Source organism: Aquila chrysaetos, chromosome 1, assembly GCF_900496995.4.
Source record: "Aquila chrysaetos chrysaetos chromosome 1, bAquChr1.4, whole genome shotgun sequence".
Taxonomy (NCBI): domain Eukaryota; kingdom Metazoa; phylum Chordata; class Aves; order Accipitriformes; family Accipitridae; genus Aquila; species Aquila chrysaetos.
In genome coordinates this window covers 21956003-21973936 of record NC_044004.1, presented here as the reverse complement: position 1 = coordinate 21973936, position 17934 = coordinate 21956003, and the positions used below count along the sequence as shown (strand labels likewise).

Below are 17934 nucleotides of genomic sequence, written 5' to 3'. Positions count from 1 at the left end.
CAAATTCTGTCTGGTCGATATTCCTTTACTTTCTCAAAGGCCTTCATCACACCCATATGATTTCCATGTGGTGCTTATGGTTATGTGATTTGCTGCTTTAAAAACAGTGATCTGTTTTTAATAGAATAAATAAAGAATAAACAATAAATAAAGAAAACAAGTTAAAAATAGCTATAATTCCTGCTGGCTGCCCATTACACTATCACAAGTTATTTTAATAACTCTTCTAAGTGATAAAATTCATATTCTATAATTAAACTATATTTATAAATTACATTAATAATTTTAATGGGATTGTGTTCTTATATTCATTCTGAGACTTTCTTCATGTTACTGTTTGTCATGGTTTAAGCCCAGCTGGTAACAAAGCACCATGCAGCCACTCGCTCACTCCTCCCCCCTGGCCCTGGTGGGATGAGGAGGAGAAAGTATAAAGAAAGGCTCCTGGGTCGAGACAAGGACAGGGAGGGAGGGCAAAAGACAGGCTCAACTTGGGGAAGAAACAAAATCAATTTAATTTACTACCAATCAAATCAAAACAAGGATACTGAGAAGTAAACCCAAACCTCAGAACGCCTTCCCCCCACCCCTCCCTCCTTCCCAGCTCAGCTCCACTCCCGGTTCTCTCTCCCTCCTCCCCCCGGCGGCGCAGGGGAACAGGGGATGGGGGTTGGGGTCAGCTCCACACACCTTGTCTCTGCCGCTCCTTCCTCCTCAGGGGGAGGAGGACTCCTCACACTCTTCCCCTGCTCCAGCGTGGGGTCCCTCCCACAGGAGACAGCCCTCCATGAACTTCTCTGAGAGGAGTCCTTCCCACGGGCTGCAGTTCTTCCTGAACTTCTTCCCTGGCGTGGGTCCTTTCCGCGAGCCGATCTTCAGTCACAGCCTGCTCCAGCGTGGGCTTTCCCATGGAGTCACGGCCATTTTGGCGGGCCTCTGCTCTCCCGCTCCCCTCCATGGGCTGGGGGGACAGCCTGCCGTCTCACCACGGGCTGCAGGGGCATCCCCTCCTCCGGCGCACCTCGTCCCCCGCCTTCCTCACCGACCTCGGTATCTGCTGAGGGGTTCCTCTCACATTCCAATCCCCCCAACTCGCTACCAGTTCCCCTTCTTAGGTATGTTCTCCCAGAGGTGCTACCACCGTCACTGACTGGGTCAGCCTTGGCCAGAGGTGGGTCCAACTTGGAGCCACGGAAGCTTCTAGCAGCTTCTCACAGGAGCTACCCCTGTAATCCCTCCCTCACTACCAAAACCCCACCACATAAACACAAAACACTGTGTAACAACCTGAAAAAATGCTAGAACAATCTTTTCTTCCAGTATCTGAATATACAATATAGTTTAATAATTTTATTATCTAGGATATCTGAAAAAAAAGTTTTAGAATATGAAACATTAAAAATGATAGTATTTAAAGACTGTGGCACTACTTAAGATAATATCTATTCAATTTCTTAGTAGTATGAAAAATAAACTTTACGAGGCCTCAAGATAGTACCCTGTTCATCCTCTGAGTCTAAAAAAGGATCAAATATGCCTAAGCAATTCTTATCGGATGTTTGTATAAATTGAAATGTAGGGAAATGTAGTGATGGAGTATATCCTTAGATAACTTCTGTTAATGTTCATTTGTGCTTATAGAGAGAAGTTGATCTTAACCTTCAACCTAAATTTTTCTTGCTGATTTTTAGTCACCCTGCTTCCTATTCTCCTTAGCATATGCAAAGAACCATTTATTTCCCTCATTCCTGCATGCATCTAACCTAATCTAAAAGGGTTTTTTTAATCTTCTTCAGTGCTCTTCATTTTACTTCACTTGTTTACGTGAGTGAGTCTAGATTCACTCAAGCTTAGGCCAGTTGTCTCAGATCCCACTCATCAATGAAAATGCAATTAATACAACAATATAAGCACTAAATAAATACAGGTACCTATTTTGTTTTAATTCTTTCAGTTACTTTCTGCAATGTGTCAAGATTGTCTTGAATTTGTCTTCTATAACCCTTATTTAACTTTATTTCCCTTAAATTCAATTTGAAATTGTCTGGTGATTTAAAAGAATTACTCATGATATGGAAGTTTAAGTCCTTGATTAAAATATTGACTAATACCTGGATGAGAATAATAGCAAAGTAAGTATTTTGTTGATTTTAGTCTTTAAGCTATTCTACTTGTGTAATATTTTCTTTTTTTTTTTTTCTTCTTCCGCAGGTTTTATTGCTGAGCACAATGTCATATGGTCTGGAATATCCCTTTGGTCAGCTGGGGTCAGCTGTCCCAGCTGTGTCCTCTCCCAGGTTCTTGTGCTCCCCCAGCCTACTTGCTGGTGGGGTGGCGTGAGAAGCAGAAAAGGCCTTGACTCTGAGTAAGCACTGCTCAGCAATAACAAAACATCCCTGTATTATCCACACTGTTTTCAGCACAAATCCAAAACATGGTCCCATACAAGCTAATATGGAAAAAATTAATTCTATCCCAGACAAAAGCAGCACATGCCAGTCACTGGGGTGGTATACATGGGTTGAAACCAGCTGAAGCCCATTGGTTTCTCTGAAATTCTTTTGTTAGTTGTTCATTTTTCATATTCTATGTTGGGCTGAGTCATGTATTCACTCCCTGCGATGCTGGTCTGGCTAACTCAGGGAGGCATTCACACTTTTTTAATGCACTCAGCTGTTGATAGCTGTTTATCTAAAAGGAAGACCACCCTCTCGTTCTCTTTGAGTTGAGATACAGTCAGCTTCTTTGCAACAGCTGTGGGCAGTCACAGTCTGCTTTATTCCTTGAGATTCATGGGCACATCTCCCTAGCCCATTGTCTCTGAGCCTTCTTCATTGTAGGGGTTTACTGGTCAGTCATACCCTTCTCTCTTTTAACTTCTTCAGTATAAAAATAACTATCAGCATCCATGCCATAAGCATGTGTTTTTAAAACTTATTTGCTACTCTGTTACTATTGGTTCTGTTTGGTTGGTCATTTTCCAGCAAATGCCTGGGAAAAGTTCCTTGTTAATCTCCAATCCCATGGTCCAGATGATTCTGCCAGTTTCTCACAAAATTCTCATCTGCCCGATGAGATTCTCATCCATCTGATTTTCATAGTATAGTGGCATACAATGTGTCCAAGAGCAATGTGCTGCTTCTTCAACTAATTTATGTTTAAATCCCAAAGACCTTTGTTTCGAAGATTTCAGAACATCCTTCTGTCATTTGCATAAGTGATTTTGTTTGTTTATTTTTATAGTCTAGATATCTTTAGTTTCTAAATTGAACTACAGTAATTTGGTTCAAATATCTCCTTATACAGGTGTCTGATGATGGGCCTATTTGATGGGAAGTTGTCGTGGTTTAACCCCAGCCGGTAACTAAACACCACGCAGCCACTCACTCCCCCCCACCCCCCTCCCCAGTGGGATAGGGGAGAGAATTGGAGGAAAAAAAAAAGAAAAAAAGGAAAACTCATGGGTTGAGATAAGAGTAGTTTAACAGAACAGAATGGAAGAAACTAATAATGATAATAATGACAATAATAATAGAAGGATTGGAATATACAAAACAAGTGATGCACAATGTAATTGCTCACCACTCGCCAATGGATGCCCAGTTAGTTCCAGAGCAGCAATCCCTCCCAGGCCAACTCCCCCTGTTTATATACTGGGGATGACATCACATGGTATGGAACACCCCGTTGGCCAGTTTGGGTCAGCTGCCCTGGCTGTGTCCCCTCCCAACCTCTTGTGCCCCTCCAGCCTTCCTGCTGGCTGGGCATGAGGAGCTGAAAAATCCTTGACTTAGTCTAAACACTACTTATCCACAACTGAAAGCATCAATGTGTTATCAACATTCTTCTCATACTAAATCAAAAACATAACACTATACCAGCTACTAGAAAGAAAATTAACTCTATCCCAGCTGAAACCAGGACAGAAGTTCATTAAGAAAGTTTCAAATAAATACATCCCATATGTGTCCATGTGTATAAATATGGATCTTCTTTGCATTTGTGACATACTCCTTTTTCTGAGCTTCCATCTGATGCCAAGTCATTCTACTACACCCTGCATGTGTCTGAGTATTAGCATACAGAAACTAATTGCATTGTTTTTAAAAATAGTTGAATGATTATTGTAATGCAATTTTAATAGTTAGTATTCCTCCAGGTTTTCCTCTACTTTTCCTCCATTATTCCTCCACTTGCCCTGTAAAACTGCCAGTAAATTCTAAACAGGACCTGTTAAACATTAAGAAATCTTTTACATTTCTGCAGACAAAACAAAGTGGTGATTTGACTATAGTGTTTAAGTTTTCATCTTTATACTTGTTCTGTTCTATAGCAGTGTAACTCCTCAGTTAAGATGTTTGGTTAAAATGTATTGTTCTTTGTTAAACACATTGTGTTTGACTTCGGATTCTGAATCCCTGCTGGTTCCACACAGTCTATGTAGTCAACAAAATCCCTATATGAACAACAATCCATGACTTTGTTTCTGTTGAGTTCTCTCTGATAAGTACCAATATACAATGTTGTCATAATATTGTGGTTTTGTTAATTTAACAGCTCTAGGTAAAAGGTAATTAGAAACACTTTAACTTCATAATGTTTTTAAACCTACATTTGACAAATAGTGTTAAACCCAACAATTATTGTTAATAATAATAATAATAATAATAATACACATACATAGAGAAATAGTTTCTTCTCATTATATTCAAGGCAACACCATAAGGTTTTAGGGATCCAGCTCATGCTGTAGGATTGCTTAGAATTTGCAATGCTGGATTGAAAAAATATTCTATTGTACTTCCCATTTCTATTGCTGTCTATTGGTGTCACTGATGGCTAGATTCTTGCTGGGTAAGAAAGCAGCAACACAGACTTCCTACTTGCTTGTATATTTTATTTTCAAATTTATATGACTTCATCTTTATTTCACTTGGCAAAAGATGTCACAAAAGAGTGAAAAAAACAACCTTTTTTTTAAAAAAAGTGTTATGTGTGTTTTCTATGCATAACATTGTTTCAAGAATTAAATTTAATATTTTTCAGACAGATAAAGTCTTTCCACTATTCCCCCCAAAGAAGCCAAAAACAAAAAAGAAGGAAATAAACAACAGTGTTACCAAAACGAATAACAATATAATTATTTGTGGGGTATGGAAACAGGTGTGGCCAGTTGTTCTTTTTATTCTTAATGTGTTTAGGTATCACATACTTTCACATTTTCAGTTTTTCTAATCTTTATCACTAATCTCCAGTTATGGAACCTGTAGAAATCCCAGTTTAATACTTTGCTAATAATTGAAAAGAATTAAGATGTAGTTGAAGCATTAAGTGTTCATACTAAGTCTTGTAATGGGAACAAATTTGATGAAGTAAAATAGACTAAATTATAATGTATACTTCTTTTAAATGTTCAAATATATGTATATTTATAAAAATAAGATTCTGTAGCTAACCTGTTTATAACTGCTTATTAAATCATCAGTAGATATTCACAAGAAAGTGACAGCTACTGCATAAATCTATGAGCATATCAGCTGTAGGTGAAGCAGATAAATTAAGATAATGAAAACTTAATTAACTTATTTGAATGTACACCATACAACAAGTAATTAGGAACATATTAAATATCTTCTTCTTCTTCCTCAATCATTTATTATTAAAGAACAGATTCTTAATTTTAATTACTCCCAGAAGCAGTTTCATAGAGGAAGCTGAGAAGGCTGCTATATTTTTCAGTCACAATTCCTATAATCCTTGAGAGATATAGCATCCATTTGGTAGATTTCAAAGGAATTTACTTTATGTCACCAATTTATTTGAGTCCTATGGGCTCTGGACATAAATTAAAAGATTCTAAACTAAGCAGACAATTAAAGAAAGAATAAACAAAAAATTGTGACTAAAATAGTAAAATTGCTTGTAGCAATATCAATTGTGTTTTGTTTAATGCTGCAAAAAGTATATACCTACCAATATTTTCTCTTTATAAAATACTAACGATAAATCATTTGACCTTGGCCAAAGCTGTTTCCTTATATAGCATCAAGTGTGTTTGCATATCATATTGCTAGCATAAAACATCAACATCAGAAATGAGGGTAATGTTGAAGCTGTTTAGCTGTTGTTTCTTTCTCATGTGGAAGTCAGCATATCTGTCTATGTGCAAATTCAACAAATCAGTGTTCTTTTCAAATTCTCAGAGCAGCTTCAGATTTTTTTTTCTTGTTTACTAGGTTCTGGGGTTTTTGGTGTTTGTTTGTTTGTTTAACTGATGAAGCAGTATGTGCATATCTAAAGATACTACTCTTAATGAGTCAACCTGATATCAACTACTAAAATTTCTCACTAATCTATAATTAATACTATGCAAAACCAAGTGCTGTATATAGATCACAGTGCAACAGTAGTAGTAGACATTCTATACAATAAATTAAGTGGTTTGGAATTTGAAGGATCTGTCGATAAGACCTAACCTGAACACTAATAATATCTAAGCTTATCCATTCATATTTCATTCTGTATAATTACAATGGGTAATTTTAACATTGCTACAGCACTAATCTACTGAAGCAATTGCATAAACTTTGCATAGCTTTTGCTCATGGAAAGTATAAAGCTGAGGATCTAGTCATTAAACCAAAACTAGAAAGGAAGGATTCTAGAGGGAGTAATTCTTTTCAGTACTACATCCAATTAGTCAGCTAAATCATCTTACCTTAAAAGAAAAGGAATGCTGGCACTTCTGCTGGGTCAATATGGCCCTCACAGTCTAGAGGATATAAAATATATGTGAGCTTTTCTTTCTGTGAGCTTGGAAGTAATATTAATTCTTATGCTCCTGTTCCTCTACAATGTCAACAATATTCATACATGTATTGTGAAGAGTTGCTGATTTAAGTAGCTAAAGTTTTCAAATACTTTGCCAATGAAAAATAATATTAAGGGCAATAGTAAAAATATTTTTTTCTTTTAAAACAAACAAAAACACCAAATAAAAATCTTGATTGATTCTACACAGTTTTTATTATTCCCTACTAGAGATGGAGACATTAATACTACCAGGTATTAATACTGCTAGGTGCTTGTGAAGGGCAGTAGAATCAGTAAACTACCACAGGTTGTCCAATATCACTGTATGTATTTATTTATGTATTTGCATACAGATGTTTACGTCTTAGCTTTTGAGTTCTTAACAGCCTGTTTTCCATTTTCATGGTAGAATATAGACTAGAAATGATAATCAGAGTTTCCATTTTCAGAAGGAGGCAAGCCTGCTGGGACTGCAAATGTAGACATCTACAAGTCACTTACATCTGTTTGTTTACCTAGTGGAGCTCAAAGATTTTTTTGGTGATATAAGTCATGAATGGAACTGTGGTTGCAGTACTCCCCCGTGCTTGATTTTGAAAGGTACACAGTATGTTTCAGGGGACATTAAATCATATTTGTTATGTAACACATATATTCAAAAAAGTTGGGCACCACATTTTAAAGTGGCTAATAATTTTTAATAATTATTGGGCAAGAAAGATAAAACTTAGGAAAACAATTACAGTTTGAAAAAGAATTGAAGTGTCAAAAAAAGTCAATAACATAGATTTCCCAGACTGATTAATGGGCAACAAATATATGTATGGTTACATTTAAGTTGGGGCGGGGGGGGGAGTGTTTTACCATAACAACACCAAATTACTGCATTCCTCTTAGTAATAGTGATTTATTTGTCAAAATTTTCTTGTTTCACTGAAAAATAAATGCCATTGCAGAGATAGGTGGAGGAGAAAGAGTAAAGTAGCAAACTGAGCTGTCAGCACAGCTGAGCATGGAACTCACCTTTGCAGAGTACTGGAGACCTGAAGTCTATCACCATTATTCTCCCAGAGGAGCTGTGCAAAGGTCAGAGGCATAATACACCATATAAAACTGTGACAGCTATATAAAAATGTTAGCTGCAACTGTAGTCTTTTCCAATAACTTTAATGTATGCTTCAGTAGATTCCTTTCAAGTAAGGATAAATGAATAAACAAAATTACAATTAAAATTGTGGTTATAAAAGAGGTATAGTACTTTTCAATATCCCCAGAATAAGAATCTGTTTAAATTGTATGCAATTAATTGAAATATGCAGAGTGAATTAATGGTGCTAACAGTATCACTAGAGAGGAGCTATGGAGATGTCTAAAGCAAAAACTATAACCTGGGTTAAAAACTAGGTTACTGAAGAATGCAACATTGAATAGTGTAGTATGACCTCTTGTGGGAAAGTTGTATCTTGTTCTGTGTAAGGCATACTCACCTTATGTGAGCTTTGAGGAAGGAGTATGGAAAGAAGATAGCACACACTGGTTGAGTTTCTGGCCCACATTTCTTCTTTAGTCTCTTGCCTTGCTAAAAAGAAATGTTTTCAATTTTACAAGGTCAACAAATAAACCCAAGTGCAGATGAAAATTTTTCTTTGTTATGAAATATACCTGTAAAACTAGGAAAGTTTAATGTTAAATGTATAGCATCTTTGCTTGTGAATGTGTCATGAACTTTCTTAAACTGATACACTATTTCATAAAAAATGGAATTGTACTTATTTTAAACCTCAACATACAAGAATTCTTGATGATACTGTATGTGACGACCATTTACAAAGTAATAAATTTGATAGCACTCTGGGGTAAAAAAAAAAATATTTCTAATTTTCTGCTTTATTAAGTTGTTAAATGTGTAAGCACTCTGACTACATTAGCCTGCAGATTCAAAATATTTTTAGAAAGCTTTGCATGTGCACACACACACAAAAAATTCCAGAATTTATATTTTGACTTTAAAGAATCAGAACTTTCTTATTCAATATTTCTGCTAAAACAGTAAGCATTGCAATGATAATACACAGATGTGTTGCAGAACAAAATCCCTTTCAAATTTTTTAAAATACATTTTATATGAACCTGCATTTCTGTATTTGTTAGCTGTGTTGTTTTCATAAAGAAGTAGTTTTCAGTTATATATTTCCTATTCACACTGAAGTGGTAACAAAAAGTTCAGTGTCTATGTATTACGTGTAACTGAATATGTCTATAATTAGATAATAGGATTTACCTAGATTAATAAGGATTTTTTTAATAGAACTATATGTTTTAATTATAATAATTGCTTGTGATTATTAAAATTTTCTTTATAATAAACTAGATATACCCTAGCTTGGAATAAAAAGAAGTGTGCTGAGCTTATTGATAGAACTATTTTGGCAGTAATTTCTTATATGTGATCTATTTTATAACACTGGTGTAAAGTATAGATGATCTAATCTAGAATTCAAAGAAAAGAATCATAACACACCTATCTTCTGCAGTCTACTGAATTCTTTGGTCTGAACTTAAGACTATAGTGGAGAATCTAATAAAGTTCAAGCGATATGATGCTTTATGGTACCATTATAAATTGTAGATACATGAGTGTTAGTACTCTTGGGTCATCAGACTTTCAATTTTCCTTGTCATTGATCTCTTTTTTTCATTAACTGGAAAAACTAAAATAAAAAAACCCTTTATTCATTCATAAGGCAATAAAATGTAAACTTTCACTTACCTATTTTTTTTAATTTATTTACTTATTGCTACTTTTGCAGAAAGATAGAATATGCAACATTTGACTTGGCCAACATCTGAATAATAGGGCTTTGATACTTGAATCAGGTACCTGACTTGAAAAACTGTTGGCAGACTGTAAAGCAGAGTTATACCTTGATCTTTTATGTATTTAAGCACATACTTAGTCCATTAATTTCATTTGTGCTATGTCTACAAGACAACACCATAAAATGTAATTGCTCTTCATCCAGCTTTAAGAATAGTAAATTTTCTTCTGTCCTATGCATTCTTTAAGTGCATTGGCTCTATCCTCATGGAAAGTAATTCTTGCAGCAATTTTTTAATGTAGCCAACATATGTAGTGCTACATCAAAGAAGAATACTGCAAATTTGAATAGTGGGGCTCTACTTCCATGAGAAACACAAAGTCAATACACTGCATTTGAACAATGATATAGCACAATAATGTCCCCTCCCATGTCGGGGAGGTTGGACTAAATGATCTTTAAATGTCCCTTCCAACCCAAACCTTTCTGTGATTCCATCACAAATAATATAGCCAGTTAGAAAAAGAAAAGGATTTTTTCCTGGGGATGGAGAGGGAGGAAAACCAGCAAAACTTCTGGATGCAGAATCCTCATTTAGAAGCTTGTCACGGTAATTAGTGATGCTGCCAACAAAATACCTGCCCTGATTACTAAGCACTTCCTGTTCTTCATTAACCAAATGACTTTCAGGTCATGTATCATATCTCTGACAATAAAGCCACTTTCATGGTTAATTGCTTAAATAAATGTGTAATTAATGCTTGGTAATGGGATTATGAATCTACGTAGAAATAATATTGTAACAACATGGACAAGTTGCCTTGTTAGGCAATATGTAATTAAAATATACAATAGATTTTTGTCTGGTTTTTGTTGTTGTTTTTAATTGCATTAAATAAACTATGATTTGCTTTATATATAAAAGCATGTACCTTTTATAGGAACTACAAGAATGTTTTATAACAACTTTAAGAAGGTTTAATACAGTTAACATGTAACTTACCTAAGTGAACACAAAAAGTTAAGGAATGACCACCACAAAAAAAATGAACAATAAAAGTATGTAACTGAACTGTTGCAAAGAGTTAAAATCATACCATAAAGTAAATAGTGTCATTTATATCTTGATGAGCTTGTGTTTTGGTTTTTTTGGGGGGGGTTGTTGGTTTTGTTTTTTTTTTTTTTTTCCTTTTTTTTTTTTCAAATATTGCAACAATATTGGCAGGACAAAAAAAATTCTTTATTAGCATAATTAAAGCTATTTTCTTAATTTTTTCTTTTTTTTTTTTTTCTTCTAAATTTAACTTCTCTCTTCCTTTCCGTCTCTTTTTTTAAGGAAGAGATGTCAAAGGATTGGAATGTGGGGCTGAATCATGAGTCTGTTGAATTACTGGAGTTTTGCAAGTGGTTTAATGGGATTCTACGCAAGGTAAAATCTGTGTCATAATTTTACCTATTATTCTTTAAGGCCTCTTTGTGTTGCAGCTGGCTGGAGACAGGAGAAATATACATGTTTTCAACTTATTTTATGTGTCTAATTATCCTTTACACTAAAAGGCTCTTCTTCATCAGTCTGGCACATTAGCTACTCTCAGCCACCTTTTTAATTCTAGAAAGAGTTTGAGAAGAAATTCTGGTAAATTCTGAGCACAAATTGCTGTCTTTTATAAACATATAAACCAATTTATTCCTTAATGAAAACTTCAAGTTTACTAAGAGTTGGAATACCTAATGAGGTAAAATAAAGTTGCTCATGTTCTAATAAAGAAATATTATATACTGATGTTGAATACTAAATGAAATATGAAAATGTTAGGGTGATGGAAAATCTACCATTAATTCAGAGGGGCTGAAGTATCAGATTTAATACACAGAAGGTCTAAACTGAGCATACTCTTTATTAGAAAAACTTCAATTACAAGAGTTGCATACATGATTCCTTGTTCACAATTTACCACTTTTACCTATCATGGTGAGAAAAAAATAACTTGGTCTGATCTTTGGTATAAAAAAGAAAAAGATTTTTAACATGCAAGTGTTCTTCAAGATTATATTTTTTGGTTGAATTAAAATGAATCTCTTAAAGCACACTTCATCTGAAATTGAAGATTAAAAATGATGGAAAACATATCACATTATTACTCAGATTGTTTGAATGGTTAATTATGCTAATTGCTAATATTGTGTATATTATTTTGAATGTGAATTTGTCTCATCTCCACATCCTAAAATAGGTCCTCAGTCAAAAAAAAGAGGCCTCAAATCAAATAAAACAAAACTGACCTCAATCAAATCACCTCTTAACCTCTTCTTGATAATTAGAGAGCAAACTATTAAAGTTCTTACAAGTAGTGTGGTATTTTCAGAATTTGAATATTTATTAGCAGTTCTTTCTGGACACTTCCCAGGTTTTATTTAAGATAAATCAAAAGAACTGAGAGTCTTCAATACTAAAGAGCATCTATCCACTATTACTAGAAAAATCTTAATTACTATCTTATGATATCTGTAACCTATAATGTGCTATTTAATGCTGTACTATATGACATAACTTGTCATGATACAAATACTAAACATTATGAAATAAGTGAAATGAAATAAAGACAAAATAATTCTTAAACACACTTAATATTTTACATTATGTTTCCACTTTTTTTTGTTTTTGTTTGTTTGGTTTTCATATGTTTATTTTCATATTTCATCTATAATAAAAACTAATTTAAAATGTCAGGATTGTCTAGGAAACAATAATCTTAGTATTTTGCCATTTTATTTAACAATAATCTTATTATTTTGCCATTTGCAATATTTTGCAATTTTAATATTATAGAGGTCTAGTGTAAAATCAGACATCTATACTTCTAAACCAAATGTGAAGCTTTGCACAAAAGTGTACAAGTTTATTTGAGAAAACATATTTCCCATATAATTATATTGATTAGTAATAGTTTTGTTTTTCATTGTGTGCCCATTATTGTGCCATATATCAATCACAACATTTTCAATTACCTGTGCTTTTATTTCTCTCAGGCATAAATTTTTTCTGGTCCATTACAGGGTCCTCAATAATCTACAATAAGCACAATTTGCATTATTATAACACATACCATTTCCTATTTGAAAACAGTTTCTAAGAAATGTTGAGTAAAAATCTTGGTTTGTTCCATGTTACCTTTAAACTGTGGCTAGGTAATCCCATTTTCCAATATCATGTAAAGGAGAGGTAAGGTTGTCTGAAAGATGCTGAAATCCAATGTTTCCTACTATTGTTTTAAAGTCCAAGATTGCATGGGTGGTAAAAGGCCTGTTCCTAACTTTATCTTCAATTTAGAACAGATATTGTAAGAACTGTTCTGGAACTGCTGAAGGATGGACATGTGAATATGTAAAGCTGTCGTGGTTTAGGCTGAGCCAGTAACTAAGCACCACGCAGCAGCTCTCTTATTCCTTCCTTACACCTCTGCAGTGGGATGGGGAGGGGAATCGGAAGACAAAAGTAAACACTCATGGACTGAGATAAGGACAGTTTAATAGGACAACACAAGGAGAGAAGAAAATAACAATAATAATAATAATAATAATAATAATAATAATAATAATAATAATAAAGGAGTATACAAAGCGAGTGATGCACAAAGCAACTGCTCACCACCCAGAACCTGATGCCCAGCTGGTTCCTGAGTTGAGATGCCTCCTCCCCCAAGCCAGCTCACCCAGTTATATACTGAGCATGACGTCATATGGTATCAAATATCCCCTTGGCTAGTTTGGGTCAGCTGTCCTGGCTGTGCCTCCTCCTGGCTTCTTGTGGAAATTAATTCTACCCCAGCCAAACCCAGGACAAAAGCATGAAACCACACTGTGTATTATTTTGAATTCTAAGAAATAGAAGAATAGAAGCAAGACTTCTGGTAAGTGGAATACCTGAAAAAAGCAACCAACCAACCAACCAACCAGAAAAACCCCAAAACAACTTGAATTCCTACACCATGCAAGATATCAAAGATCAAATATATTGAAAGCAAGTGACTATATGGGAAATAAAATTCACACAAAGGAATAACATGGAAAGGCCAGGACTGGTTCTTCACAGAAATTTTTAATTTCTGGAAATGCAAAATGCATTGTCTAAGGTTTAGCTATGTTAGGACAGAGTTAATGTCTAGAGAAACAGAAAATTAAAAGTCCTATACATAATAAGTAATCCAATCTAAAACAAAGGCAGTTCTATTTATAAAATTTTTCCAGAAATATAGATAATACAGTTCATGTGATTTTATGGAAGTTACTGCTTGTGTAAACTCATGTGATTTTTACCAAAAACAATAAAGCTGCAATGCCACATACCAATACTTCTTACAAGTAAAGTTAATCTTAGCACAGACTGCAGATTACTAAACTTCAACCTTAACATAATTCTATTTCTAAGTAGAAGTCTTGTTGAGAAAATATTGCTTGGTAAAAATGGCTGTCATATTAAAATACAATACAATACAATACAAAGAATGATTAATTCCTCATGCAAACAATGATGCTTAGAGTGCTTAAAATAATTCAGACATCAAGATGGAACATTAAAAATGTACAACAGAAAACAAATGGCTGATTTAACATTTATACAGAGGGAAACCTGTGAATAGAAAAACTTGTTAAATAGACTAATGTAATGAGAATATGGTAGGAAAATTAGCTTCAGATTAAAAATTCAGCAACCTTAATGTGTTAAGAGTGTTGAACTAAATATTAATAAAAAGCAATAGGTCATGGGCATCTGAAATTTAATACAAGCAAGGACTCTCAGCATTACAATGGAGGTTGTAGTTATATCACTTCACCTATGTGTTATACAGCATAGATTTGTTCTTATATTTTATCCATGATAAAGTATTTGTGATTATAGCTTTGGACAAGTGTTCCTTGGATGTCAAGCCAATGGATTTATGACAAACTCACACCTTGTGATCTTTTATCTTCAGTTTCTACAATATCTGCCATAAAAAGGCACAAACATATACCAGTTTATCAGACAAAGGTACAACAGAGTTGTTGGTTCTTCAGAATTCATGTTCCTGGAATTGATAATTTTAGACTGAAGCTTCATTTAGAGCTGTGTTAGTGTGTTATGTTACAAATTATATTTAAAAAAAAAGAAAAAATCATCATCATATGAATACATTTACTGACTGAAAATCAGCCTTGCAAAAATTACTCAGTATGAGACACAGTTAACTTTGTGTTAAGCTAGTCACCCTTTTGAAGACCCAGCCTTGTGTCTTTTTAACAGACTCAAGAAACAGATGCTATAATTTATTTTAATACAAGAAGGAGTCAAATGGTTATGGTTAGAATTATGGGACTGAAATAATGTTTCTGATGCTTTCATTCAAAAATGGAATTATATGAAGAGAAAGAAGTGCTCTAGATAACACTGTGAAGTTGGGAAAACAGAAATTCTCAGAAATTCAGGTCCCAGATCAGCTTATAAATTTACATACAGAAGCATTTCTTTGTTAATCCAAAATTGCCTTCTAAGAGGGAGACCACAGAACTTCCTTTGCAAAATCCCACTAACAAGGCTGTACTGGTTTTGGCAACTTGCTTTCTGGGAGTCAAAAATTTCTTAATCAGAACACTAGAAAGAAAACCTTGTCTTTGCTTGGCTACCTGAGGTTTACATATATAGAAAAGCAATCTTCCCGTTTATATGCCATCTACTTTGTATCCCTTTTCCTTTCAACTTGTCAAAAAACAGCCTACAGGATTACTGCTGAAAAAAGTGCATAGATACACTATCAACTGGAAATGAGTGAAGAAAATTTTCTGTGTTAGTAACCACAACATCTATTATAAAGTAATGAACCGAAAATGGAGTTTACTTCTGAAGCCTGAAATATATCAATCATAAAAATAATTGATTTTGTAGCTGGCTGATGACTCACACATTTCCAGGAATTGCTCTAATCTCATCTTTGAAAATCTAGCACTTCTGGATGACTTCAAGGCAATACACTCATTCATGTTCAGCCAAGAGACTTGTCTTTATAGTTTATAAGTTTGTTCACAGCATGGAAAATATCTTAGTTTTGTTACCTAAAGTGAAAGTAGAAATGTAATATATTACATCCAACTTACCATTTGTTAGTAATATCAAAGAGTAACTTGTGGTTCATAACATAATACAAGGATCAGGTATCTTTACAATGTGTATATAGCCCAAAAGATGAAGAACCTCAATCACATTTATTTAAAACAATATATTCATGCTAATTTAATGGGGAATAGGATTAGGTTCTGCTGAACATCTTAGCATTGATATTTAAAGGCTGTAAAACAAATGATCTATTAGCAAAAGATGGAGACAATAAAGTTCAGATAAATGAAATCAGATGTTGTTTTTGTCTTAAAATTTGATTTGCATTTTTAACTAAAAACTCCATTCTGTCATCTTGTATAAGGCATCCTGTATGTCTACAAGGCATGTATGATTGCTTTGTCTGTCTATATATTTTTTGTCCTCAGTGGAAGCTTAGAATCCACTCCAACATAGGTTTGAAAAAGAGTCTGAATTCTCAAAGATAAAAAGAATCCATGGAAGTTAATTGTCTTGGAGAGGAGCTGCAGTTCATGAGGATAGATATGTATATTGGCAAAGCAATCATCACATACCTAGATCCAGGCGCATGCTTATCTTATGCATATTATACATGAATGTCTGTTAATATAACTAAACAATTAGGATTAATTAATATCTATGTACATAACAGGGACTGAGTTCTGAAAAAAGGTCTAGAAGTCAAAATGGACAAATAACTAAGCTTAAATTTCCATGTCGCAAAAATGGATACTACAGTATTAAAGGTAGTGAAAAATAGGTGGAAAAAACCTCTCAGGACACTAAATATAATTGATAAGACTAAACTGGAACAGTGTACTCAGTTTTGTTGTGTGTATCTCTATATAATTGGCATCTATAGTCTGTAGGAAAAAAAGCTACCAGTACGATTGAAGAACAAAATAAATCCTAGCCATTTGTGTTGGAAATCAGATGCTGAAACTCAGTGGAAAGATATGGCACCCTGAAATGTTAAGAAGCAGCTGGAAGCAATTCAGGTGTGGACTGATGAAGACCTATTCATTTATCATTCCCATGATAACAGACATGGATTAGCTTAAAGTCACTGCGAATGGTGTTGTATATGCTTCCTGTTCTTTCTTCCTTTTACTCTCCCATACAAAGACACGTAACATACAAAGATTTAGGAAAATGACTAAGCGTTGTAAGACAAAAGTGAATTTATCAGCAAATTTGAGGAACATCTCAAAAAGCTCATGGACTAGAGATTATTCATGATGGAATGGAATAGTAGGAGAAAGGGTTCTTATAAGGGAGTCCCGATGAGAGTTAAAAAAGGGACACAAACTTGCTACAAAGTCCAGCTCTGTCTATAAGCAGAAAGGGGTTTGCTTTTTCACCTTTAAAGCCATCTAGAAACTCAGGATTTGCTTAAAGGTGAATCTTCGTAATTCTTGTTGTGATAAGAGACATACTGTCAAAATAAAGGGAGAGAAAGTAGATCCACAACTGCTCCAAGAAAATTTTTTATCTTATGGTAATTTCTCACAATTCCAAAATTCTTTTACTTGGGTTTCTATTCATTTTTAAAATCCATTCTACTTGGATAAAATGAAGGAGCTGAAGGCCATATAAGCTGTATACAAGAGCAGTGGTGACTACTAGTTCAAGAAAAATCAAAAAGAACTTCATTTTAGCCTATGAGAATTGTGTTCGGTAGACATTCAGGAGGCAAAGTTCTATCAGTCGCAGGGCTACCTTAGCACTGTTAGCAGGAAATTGGTCGATGCTGCTAGTGTTACTTAGGTGCAGCAGGCTGATTTGTCTCATTATTATTCTTTTCTTCTTATTATACACAAAGACATATTCAATCACATAAACTTCAGGAACATTCTTAAATAATAAAAACAGGGTTTGCATTATGTGTTTTTTAAACACTGTTGGAGTAAAGTACACTTATTACCTGAATTCTTATTTATAAATTTTAAAGCCTAATTACTTGCATTTCATATTTTTTGTTTCGAAGTAATAGTAAATTTTGTCACAATCTTATAGTAAGCCATGACAATTTATAATTTCAAAGGTTAGAAGGTATAACTTGATTTAACCACAGACATTGTTTTTGTATCTCCCTGGTAGTGTGCAGAATTCAGGGTAAACTTTAATTATTCATGGAACAATTAGTTTTAATTAGCACTTTTGTAGAATCCCATATGGTTTCAGACATCA

The 17934-nt window shown here is 34.2% G+C and overlaps 1 long non-coding RNA gene across 1 annotated transcript; it reads right to left on the bottom strand.

Moving 5' to 3' along the window:
* Window positions 1-936: 936 nt before the first annotated feature.
* On the bottom strand, window positions 937-16567 carry LOC121233507. Its single transcript, XR_005933109.1, has 4 exons — window positions 16558-16567; window positions 7960-7965; window positions 7833-7836; window positions 937-1091 (listed from the first exon to the last, which is right to left on the bottom strand). It is a non-coding gene; the product is annotated as an uncharacterized LOC121233507 (long non-coding RNA).
* Between the last annotated feature and the right edge of the window lie 1367 nt (window positions 16568-17934).